The sequence below is a fragment of the Larimichthys crocea genome, chromosome XII (genome assembly GCF_000972845.2).
Source record: "Larimichthys crocea isolate SSNF chromosome XII, L_crocea_2.0, whole genome shotgun sequence".
NCBI classification, from domain to species: Eukaryota; Metazoa; Chordata; class Actinopteri; family Sciaenidae; genus Larimichthys; species Larimichthys crocea.
In genome coordinates this window covers 13390162-13401453 of record NC_040022.1, presented here as the reverse complement: position 1 = coordinate 13401453, position 11292 = coordinate 13390162, and positions in this window count along the sequence as shown.

The window sequence follows — 11292 nt, the reverse complement described above, 5'->3', positions numbered from 1 at the left end:
ATGTGCGAACAAATGTGTATGTGTGAACAGGGCTTACATCAAGTACACTTTCATCCCACCCATTCAGATTTTCAGAATAGATACAGATACTGTAGATATAAACACATTCTTGAGATGACATGTAAAAAAAAAGTTCAATTGAAGTATCATCTCCAGCTTGCCTGATGAAACGACGGCTCTGTACTCTCCTGTTGACCTTCTGCAGGTGTCATGGAACGAGTAGAGCATCAGATTTCCACATTCATGGTATGATCACAACCACCCTGTGACAACATTTCCTAACATCAAGCCAAACTGTTGCTGCTCACGCTCTGTGCATATTAAATCAGTGATTGCTGTGAATCGGTCACTGATCAAACAAACCACAGGCTCAAACAATGAGCTGCATGACTGCTTTGGAAGTAAATGCGGTGCTTTTACTTACTGCTAACCTTAAACGCCCCACACATGCCCAGCTTAGCCCGGACGAGGAGCACTGAAGTGGAATAATCCAGATGTGAAAACACATCAAACAGAAAGAGGTGGAGGCAGGCGGAGGACAGGTAGAAAAAAAAGAGACGAGGAAGAGAGAGGAGAGAGGAAGGGAAAAAAATGTGTGTGCATGTGTGCGTGTGTGTGTGTGTGTGAAGGACTGCTGGGACAGTTTGTCCAGAGCACTGAAGAGTCTGAGACACCCCAGCAGCAATGACACACCATAAAAAACTATGATACGAGAAAGACAGAGTAAAGGTCAGAGAAGGATAAAGGAAACAGAAAGAGAAGGGCTAGAGAGACAGACAGACAGACAGACAGACAGACAGACAGACAGAAAGGGTGAGACAGGGACTGAGAATGAGAGTCATGAGTGAAGGAGACGAGGGAAACCAGAGAAAGAAAAGAGAGGGAGAGGTCAACCAAAAGAATCTTAACGGTAGTGGTATCATGTTTGTGTTCATCAATGCTTCTTGTCACTTAGTTTGGATTTAAAACAGATAAAGTAATTATTGTAGGTGATTTTAACATTCATGTGGACAACCACAATGATAGTCTTAGTACTGCGTTTATCTCTTTATTAGACTCAATTGGCTTTTGTCAAAGTGTAAATAAACCGACTCATTGTCTGAACCACACTCTTGATCTTGTTCTTTCATATGGCATTGAAATTGATAATCTAATAGTCTTTCCATAGAATCCTCTTCTGTCTGACCATTTTTTAATAACCTTTGAGTTCATATTACTGGACTATAAGCCTTTGTGCAGAAACTCCTACAGCAGATGTTTATCTGATAGTGCTGTAGCCAAATTTAAGGAAGTGATTCCTTCAGCATTGAATTCAATGCCATGTCTAACTGTAACAGAGGACTTGTCTGCTTCCTTTAGCCCCTCACAAATAGATCATCTTGTTGATAGTATTACAGGCTCATTACGGACAACTCTAGACTCTATTGCACCTCTGAAAAAGAAGATAATTAAACAAAGAAGGCTAGCACCATGGTATAGCCAGCAGACTCGTAAATTAAAGCAAGAGGCACGTAAATCTGAACGCAAATGGCGTGCCACTAAACTGGAAGAATCTCATCTAGTCTGGCAAGATAATCTCAAAACATACAGGAAGGCTCTCCGTAATGCCAGAGCAGCCTATTACTCTTCTTTAATTGAGGAGAATAAGAACAACCCCAGGTTTCTCTTCAGCACTGTAGCCAGGCTAACAGAGAATCACAGCTCTACTGAACCATCTATTCCTTTAGGTCTAAGTAGCAATGACTTCATGAGCTTCTTTAATGATAAGATTATAACTATTAGAGACAAAATCCATCACCTCTTGCCCTCAACAGGCATTGATCTGCATTCTGATACAGCAAGTTTGGAAACAGCTGTAAAACCTGATATGTATTTAGACTGTTTTTCTCCCATCGACCTTCATCAAATAACTTTAATCATTTCTGCAGCTAAGCCGTCAACCTGTCTCTTAGACTCCATCCCAACCAGGCTGCTCAAGGATGTTTTACCTCTAGTTAGTCATTCTTTATTGGATACGATTAATCTGTCTTTATTATCAGGATATGTTCCACAGTCCTTTAAGGTAGCTGTAATTAAACCTCTTCTTAAAAAGCCCACTCTAGACCCAGAGGTCTTAGCCAACTACAGACCGATATCAAACCTTCCCTTTCTGTCTAAGATACTTGAGAAAGCTGTAGCTAATCAGCGGTGTGACTTTCTCCATAACAATAGTCTATTTAAGGATTTTCAGTCAGGATTTAGAGTGCATCATAGCACAGAGACCGCATTAGTCAAAGTTACAAATGACCTCCTAATGGCATCAGACAAAGGACTCATCTCTGTACTTGTCCTGTTAGATCTTAGTGCTGCATTTGACACCACTGACCATCAAATTCTTTTACAGAGACTAGAACATCAAATTGGCATCAAAGGAACCGCCCTAAGCTGGTTTAAATCGTATTTCTTAGATCGATCTCAGTTTGTTCACGTCAATGATGAATCCTGCATGCATACCAAAGTTTGTCATGGAGTCCCACAAGGTTCTGTACTAGGACCACTTCTATTTAGTTTATATATGCTTCCTTTAGGGAACATTATTAGGAATCACTCTATCAATTTTCATTGTTATGCTGATGACACCCAATTATATTTATCGATCAAGCCTGATACAACCAATCAGTTAACTAAACTCCAAGCATGCCTAAGGATATAAAAAGTTGGATGACCTACAATTTTTTGATGTTAAATTCAGACAAAACTGAAGTTCTTGTAATTGGACCCAAACACCTCAGAAACTCTCTTTCTAGAGACTTAGTTACTTTAGATGGGATCACCCTGGCCTCCAGCTCCACTGTAAAGAATCTTGTAGTTGTCTTTGATCAGGATTTGTCCTTTAACGTCCACATAAAACAAATTTCGAGGACTGCATTCTTCCACTTACGTAACATCGCTAAAATCAGACGCATTGTCTCTCAAGCAGATGCAGAAAAACTAGTCCACACATTTGTTACTTCAAGGCTGGACTATTGTAACTCTTTGTTATCAGGCTGCTCTAATAAGTCTCTTAGGACTTAGGCAGTTAATTCAGAATGCTGCTGCACGTGTTCTGACAGGAACCAAGATCAGAGATCACATCTCTCCCATTTTGGCTTCCTTGCATTTGCTACCTATTAAATCTAGAATAGAATTTAAAATTCTTCTCCTTACTTACAAATCTCTTAATGGTCAGGCACCATCATATCTAAAAGAGCTCATAATACCTTACTACCCCTCTAGAACGCTGCGCTCTCAGGACGCTGGCTTCCTTGTGGTTCCTATAGTCTCTAAATGTAGATTGGGAGCCAGAGCTTTCAGCTATCAGGCCCCTCTTCTGTGGAACAAACTACCATTCTGGGTTCGGGAGGCAGGCACGGTCAACACTTTTAAGAATAGACTTAAGACTTTCCTTTTTGATAAAGCTTATAGTTAGGGCTGGCTCAGGTCATCCCTTAGTTTATGCTGCCACCCCCCCAGGGTTATGCCTAGGTACAGGCACGGTATTGGTTGAAGATGCAGTCATATCTCCCTTACCGAAAACCCTCTCTTTCACTTTCACTTTCACTCTCTCCTTCTTTCTTTCTTTCTTTCTTTCTTTCTTTCTTTCTTTCTTTCTTTTTCTCTCTCTCTCTCTCTCTCTCTCTCTCTCTCCCTCTCTCCCTCCCTCTCTCTCTCTCTCTCTCTCTCTCTCCATCTGTGGACATGTCTCATTAATGCATGTTACTAACTAAACTTCTTCCCTGGAGTTTCTGTGCTCTGTCGTCCAGCAGGTTCTCGTGGATCGTGGCTGCTGCTGTGATCCTGCACGACGTCCACTACGCATATTATTACTGTCATTATTACTACTATATCTGCTACTGTGGTCATTTTATCATTCATTGTAATTCATTGTCATTTTATCAGTCATTGTAATTGTACAATATGTTTGTGTTGATTTGTCCTGTACACGTGACATCCATTGCACGTCTGTCCGTCCTGGGAGAGGGATCCCTCCTCTGTGGCTCTTCCTGAGGTTTCTTCCACCTTTTTTCCCTGTTAAAGGTTTTTTGTGGGCAAGTTTTTCCTCACTCGAACCGAGGGTCTAAGGACAGAGGGTGTCACTCCCTGTACAGATTGTAAAGCCCTCTGAGGCAAATGTATTTTGTGACTTTGGGCTATACAAATAAAATTGATTGAATTGATTGATTTCCTCAACCCTGATGGGTGAATTCACTTCACTGAACCTGCACAAAGCAGGAAGAGGTAACCACACAGGAACTGACATGGGCTTCACACATTATACCACCATGTGTTTTTCTGTAAGGACTCTGACCTGCACTGCCAATATATCACTACTATTTGTACATATTTAAATTAGGTAGGTCAGATACAGATGGTGCAAACTTGACCCTTTCTATGCAAATGAGCTGCATTGCAACAAAAAAAAAATCAGTTTGTAAACACCAGCACTGAGACAACTAACGTCTTCAGCGTCCATTCTTCTGGCACCAGTGATCACACCAGAAGTGATTGCAGCCAGTCGAAGCTACAGTAGAGCGTTACAGTACATCATATGCACACAGATGGCACAGACAGTGCAGGCCATGAGAAAATTAAACGACAAAACAACATAAAACCTACTGCTGTGAGAAACGGATGGTTATGCACGATTACAGTCCAGCAGAGTCGCAGAGAAAACAGCTCTCCATGAACCCAGAGGCAGGAGAATGCACACTATTAAACACAAGAGAATTCTGAACTATTTCATAGAGAAGGTACAGATGGCATGTCTTTGATGCATATTTTTTTATCTATCAATCTCCCTCAAGCTTCAGATGCAGATTAAGAACAGGCCTGTTAATGTGAGGACCGCAGAGGCTATCAGTGATGTACTAAATAACAGAACCTGCGGTCCGAAGGTCTAATGGTTTGATGGTCTGACCCCTGAGTTTTATAAAGCTTTCCCAAGCCCTTTCCTCATCTCAGTCTGCCTGAGATTATGACAGACATTTCATTCTTTTTAAAAATGGCAGCAGATGACTCCTACAGGCCAACTGCTTTGCCTGATGTGGACCAAAACTGACTTAAAGTAGTGTCCAGAAGGTTTGAAAGTATCCTCCCAGATATCATTTCAGTGGTGTGATGGCTTTTATATTCATAATTCACGCAATTATGTAAGGAGATTGATTAACTCCATACAGTATGACACAAAGTCAAACACCAAACCTCTAGTGCTTTGAGATCACCTGTTGGGTGTCTCTCAAAATTTAACTGCCCCAGTTATAACAAATAGTCTGAAGTCACTGTAACCCCTAAATTTCATTGGACACGGCTGCGACACGTTCTGGTTGTGCTGCGACCGGTGGAGCTTATGGTGCCCATTCAAGGCAACAGTTGTGATTCACCAGCTCTGCAGAGAATATTATTCTCGGCAAATGCCACATCAGTGCAGATCAAGCTGGTCAGACAACAGACACAGAAACTGTACACAGAAGTCAAAATTTTCAAAATAAAACACCCTGTGCAGACTCCTTTGTAAAAATAGAAACAAATTTAACTACTTAGTCTACTTACTCATCATAGAAGCACGTAAACCAAGAAACTGAACAAATCTGAGCAAGTTAACAAAGTCTGGTGGGCAAAACGTTTCTATGTACAGTGTACAGTGTTGAACCCACATCATCACAAAGATGTGCTGGGTGGAATTCAGGGGTAAATGTGATTTAAAGCAGATGTGGAAGGTACTTACAAATATACCATCCTGCCACCATAGGAATATGCATTTAATAATATGCATGCAAGGCAAGATTCCCTGTTCTGCTTTTTTAACACTAAAGCTTCCCCACAACACAGATACTGACCAAAGAAATAAAAGAGTTCAGGCTTTGCTCACAATCCTTTTGTTTTTGTTAACAAATCATTTAAATGTATCTTATTGATGATCTTTGCTAGTTAAAACACCATTAACAACTCAAGTTTGTCTCCAGAGTTCTTAACTTGGGTCTGAAAGCTGCTAACTGAAGAGGATGCTAGGTCTGCACATTTGAAATTCTTTGGAGAAAGAAGCAAGTTGTTGCTTTCCCATCATGCACATTGTTGCAAAAAAAAAAAAAAAGAAAAAAGAAAAAAAGAATGATTTTGCCCTGAAAACTCCACGTGGAATATTTACTAAGTTGCAAATTACCTTGAGGGGCACAATATTTTACAACACAGCAATTTTTTAATTTACCGGTGTATTAACTAAGAATAATGATGCAAATGGGCCCAGCTACAGTTCATCTGATTTGCATAAGGAGTGTTTAATAAGATCTGATGTTGTCTGATGTTTTGATGTGCGTTGTGTCTGTCTGGAGAGCAATTGAGCGGAAAATTAAGCGTTTTCTGCTGATGAACTTGGAATACTGGTTGAAGAGAAGACACTTTTGGGAAAGCAAGTATTTGTTCATCCTGCAGGAAGACAGCTGTGTGAGGATATGGTGGTTAAAAGCTTGACATCACTAGTTTAACAAAATGATCAGTGACTGAAATTCATCTCAATAGATTAAAAAAAAGCAGATAAGTTAGTCATTAAAGTGAGGAACAGTAATCAGAGAAGGTAAACCCTGTGAAGGAACAGGTTGCTGCATTGCTGCTCTTCTGTCTGGCGTTGCAGTGCAGAGCGGTGAGCTTTGTTAAAGTGATTTTAGGATGCATCTCTTCATTTGCATTTCTTCTTTTTATCTCTCTGTGCAGGTCTCTTTCCCTCTGTGTGACTGATTGAACACAGCTGCACATTTCACTCCTGCCCTTCTCAAATGTTACATTTCACACTCTCACACACTTGCACTCTCCTCTGTCACAGTAGTCTGTGAGCTGTGATAGGCCTAAATTGGGTGAAACATATTTCACACATTCATCATTTTGTGCCTCTGGAAACACCTAAAAATACATATTGCATTAGGTCAAACACACAAATTGCAGCTGTGCTGTTTTTCTCTCATTTTACCCATGCAGCACAATGCATCCTTTGGCACCTTTATTCTTAGTAAATATACCTTCCAACTTCTTTCACAAAAGGGCAAATATTGGGACATTTAGCACCTCAGCTTCTAAACACAATCTGTAACCTTCTACAGGATTACACATGTCTGAAAGAAAAACATGCTGGTCTCACGTTGGCATGTGAAACATAACAATGAGAAATAAAATCCCTGCATATCCTCGCAGCTACAACCACTGCTACCATCACAGCTACATCAATCATTTTCAAATGCCTGTTTATATGCTAACACACTGTTTTCAGTGAAGAAGCTCCGTACACCAGCTGCTCAGCACCAAACGGCAGACAGACAGACACATTACAGACGAGTGGGTGAAATAGTGGAGCATTTAGCAGCTAGAGCCGGAGTGACTAACACTGAGTACAGCGTAATGAGCTTCCATTCATACATTCCCAGTGGTGAGGATGTCAGACGTCTGCCCTGACAATACAGCAGAGATCATCTGATAAAGAGTAGAGAGAAGAAAAGAAATGAAAACTAAGCAGAGATGTTGGTGAAGTTTGAGAGAAACTGGAGGGAGAAGAGAAGGAAGATAAAATATTTCAAGTAACAATACAATGGATTAAAAGTAAAAGCACTTGTTTAAAATGTGCTTATGGAAGAGAGGTTAAAGTCAGTGTAAAGTAAGAATAAATGTGTGTCTGAGTTTGTCAGACCAAAGAATTAACCAGCCAGCCAAATTTGAATGATTAAAAATATTGACAAGTTTATAAAATTAGGTGTCAAAATCAGGTAAAAATGAATTCTCAGCTCCAGGACTGTGGGGGCATGTCAGCATAACACGCTGAAGCCATGCTGGGCTATGCTCAGGGTGGCCTCAGCGTGTCATCGAGTCACCCTTTAAGGACCGCCCACAAAATCCTGGACTGAAAACTGGTGAAAAACTGTTTGAACCTCTAACTCCACATTTCACTAATGTATCCTTTAAAGTCTTTTCACGTGTTTTCAGCAACTATTTTCAACATATTTAATGTATTTTGAAAGACATATCAGAATTGCCTTTACACAGACTTTAACAGGAGGTCTAGCACTAAGACTCAGGCTAAGGGGCGGAGTCCATAAAAGGAGAGGACGCTCACCTGGCCCCTTCTTCCTGCACTGAGAGCGGAGCTGAAGCAGAGTTTGATTTGGTAGGCTCCATTTTTTAAAGGATTAAAAGCATGATTTTAATATTTGAGCTGTAGAAATATTTCTTGAACTCATAGGGTTTGTTATACAAAAAATATGTGATTTGTTCCACTGGTGAGGGACCAAAGCTTGGAGTGATTGTTTAGACACACTAGCCAAGGAACGGGTGTGTTCATGCTGTCTTTTTAGTTCCTTAAACACATTAACATGGTCATGAAGTCACCCGCATGTCTCCAGCTGTGAGAAAGGATCGTGTTAGAGTTTGGACCATTTTCGGGGGCCATGACTGTGTCTTAGTGCAGCCACATTGCTTGTGTGCTTTATTGTATGGTTTGAGTCACCTGCTGCGAGGAGGTAAATCGAGTGAACAACTGTAGGCGTTGAATTGGTTTTTTTGGTGGTTTATTCATAACTTGCCCGCTTTGTGTTGTCCCCCCCCCCCACACACACACACACTTTTAAAAAAGGCTGCTCATGAACAAAGCAGAAAAGACAAAAAAACTAATAAAAGCACAGTGTCACACCGCGGTGAGGTCAAGCTGGGTTTTTGTCTTGTCTTGTCACTTCCTGTTTTATTTTGAAAGATAACTCTCCTCTCGTTTCAGGTCACTTGCCCTTCCTCATGTGTCACCGGTCTGATTGTCTTCCCCGCCCTGATTGTTTCCACCTGTTCCCCATTACCTGGTGTATATATTGTCTGCGTCTCCCTTTGTCCCGTGCCGAAGTGTTTCGTCTCATGCAGCGTTCACCAAAGCCTTCTTTCCTTAACCCACAGCCATAGCTTTTTGCTCAAGTGATCTTTTGTTTCTTCCTCGTAAGAGTGATTTTTTGTTGTAATTTTCTAGCCTCAGCCATAGCTTTATAGCCCTAGTGTTCTGTTGTTTTCTTCCTCGCAAGAGTGTTTTTTGTTGTATTATCTTAGTCTAGCCCTTTTGTTTCCTAGTGTTCAGCCTAGTGTTGTCAGCCTCGTAGGAGCGCCCTTAGTTAATGTTTTCATAGCCTTTGTTTTCTCCTCGTTGTGAGTAATTTTGTTAACCTTTAGTAAAGTTAGTTCAGAGTTTTTCCTCCTCTGAGTGATTTTTGTTTCTATTAGTTTAGGCCAACTTTATAGCCTCACTCTTTCGGGAGTTATTCAAGTCCTGAATAAAAGCTACTCTCAGCCTTACTCTGCATCTGAGTCCTCATTTGAGTCCCGGCCTGACACACAGAGGTTAAATCAAACATTATTAAGCCATATAAATTAAATAACCTGTCATAGAATTCAGTTAAATAAAACCACACCACAATGCAGATATGTCAAACAATGTAAACTCCACAGCATCTGGCACAGTCAAGGAGAGGCTGTACGGTTTTTACAGACCATCATTACAACATTGCCTGGAAACAGGTTGCTGATCTGCATCATGAGTTACACAAAAATTATTTTGTTGTTGTATTCATCTGTCTGAACAACATTGTGAGTTTTGTCAGTCCTCCACACTCGTTCATTCAAAGTGGGTAGTATCTCTCACACCTCACTAATGGTCAAAGTTCCTCAGTAAAAGCCGACAACAGCATTTTATTCTTTATGTACCCAGACAGGGCATACACCTGTTGGTAATGCATCATCATTGACAGGTCAACTTTTTTATCTTTGTAGAAGTACAATAACACCAACCTTAACCAGACCCCATAACGACATCATCCTTTATTCACTGTTAGCCCAGGTGTGAGTCACTTGATTTACTACCTGAGTAAACCTGAAGCAGGGCATGCTTTAGGGCATGGCTACCTTGTGATTGACAAGTCATTCTGAGTGAGTCCAAGTCAACACAGCATGCTCACAAAGCTCAAGTCAAACTGTCAAACCAGGCAGTGCTGATCAAATATGGATCCAGATTCTCCCCTCAAACGTTTTCAGAAACATTTTTGCAAACACTTTCTATGAAGACCTTTATCTATAATGCTTTATGACTGCATGCACTATTAGTCATGAAACATAATCGATGTGACTCACACAGACATAGTACACACAGATTTACAATATACATAGCTTTTGTCAACTGAATGTGTCTTGGTGTCAATTACAGGTGTTAGAACACACTAATTCAGTAATCTATATTATTATTATAATTAGAAACCGTCCTCTGTTGACTTGGATAAGTTCCCAAAGTATTTTCCAGTTCAGTTTATCAAGGTTTCTAATAAAAAAAGCCCAATCTTTGTGGTTCAATCAGCTTCAATCAGGCTGGAGTTACCTGCTCATCAGACAGTTGTCAAGGTTGTCAGCCAGTAAGTCGCAGAGAATGTAGCCTGGTTTAAACATTCACTGATGTGGCTGTGGCAGAGTTAGGACTTGATGTGCATAGGGACCAAGTTAGTAGAACAGACTCAGCCCATCATTTCCCACAGTCATCGCCTTCCAACACGATCCATGTGACCATCATCAACATGTGTGACTTCATTTGTCAGCAGTCTCGTTACAACTGACCGTTATAAAGCTGATTCACAAGACACTGGTCTGACGTCTCTTTGGCTGAAGTTTGATCAGATTTAGGCGCCATGTGCTCAGCAGGTTTTTGCACTACAACAACATTCCACTACATCTGACATCTGATTCTGTAAATAAAGCCCCCTAAATCTGACACACTGGACCACCACTAGTCCAACACACATCAGCTGGTGTGACCAGTTCTTTCATAGTTCCTTTAAACACCTTTACAGGGTTCTGCTTCTTGACTCAAGTGAAACAGTCCAGGTCACAACGCCACAGTCACAGCTGTCGTTCTGATTCATTTTCACTTCAAACCAACAAAAGCATGAAACAATCTGTGAGGTCAAAGAGTATACTAATGCCCCATTATACACACACACACACACACACACACACACACACATTTCCTACAAGGAAACTTCCCCTCTGTCTACCACAGGTGGTCATCGTTATCCAATCAACAGTAATAGATCCAAAGATGATTACCTATTAATTCATCAGCCAAGAAAAATTACATTTATGCAACAATTCAGCAAATTAGAAAAGTTTACTTTGCCGCTAACACGAGAGCAGAGCTCTGACAGCCTGGAGAAGAGACAGCATATGGTACATTTCATGTTAGTTTCACATCCAGTCCCTGCTCCGCTTCTCCAGTTT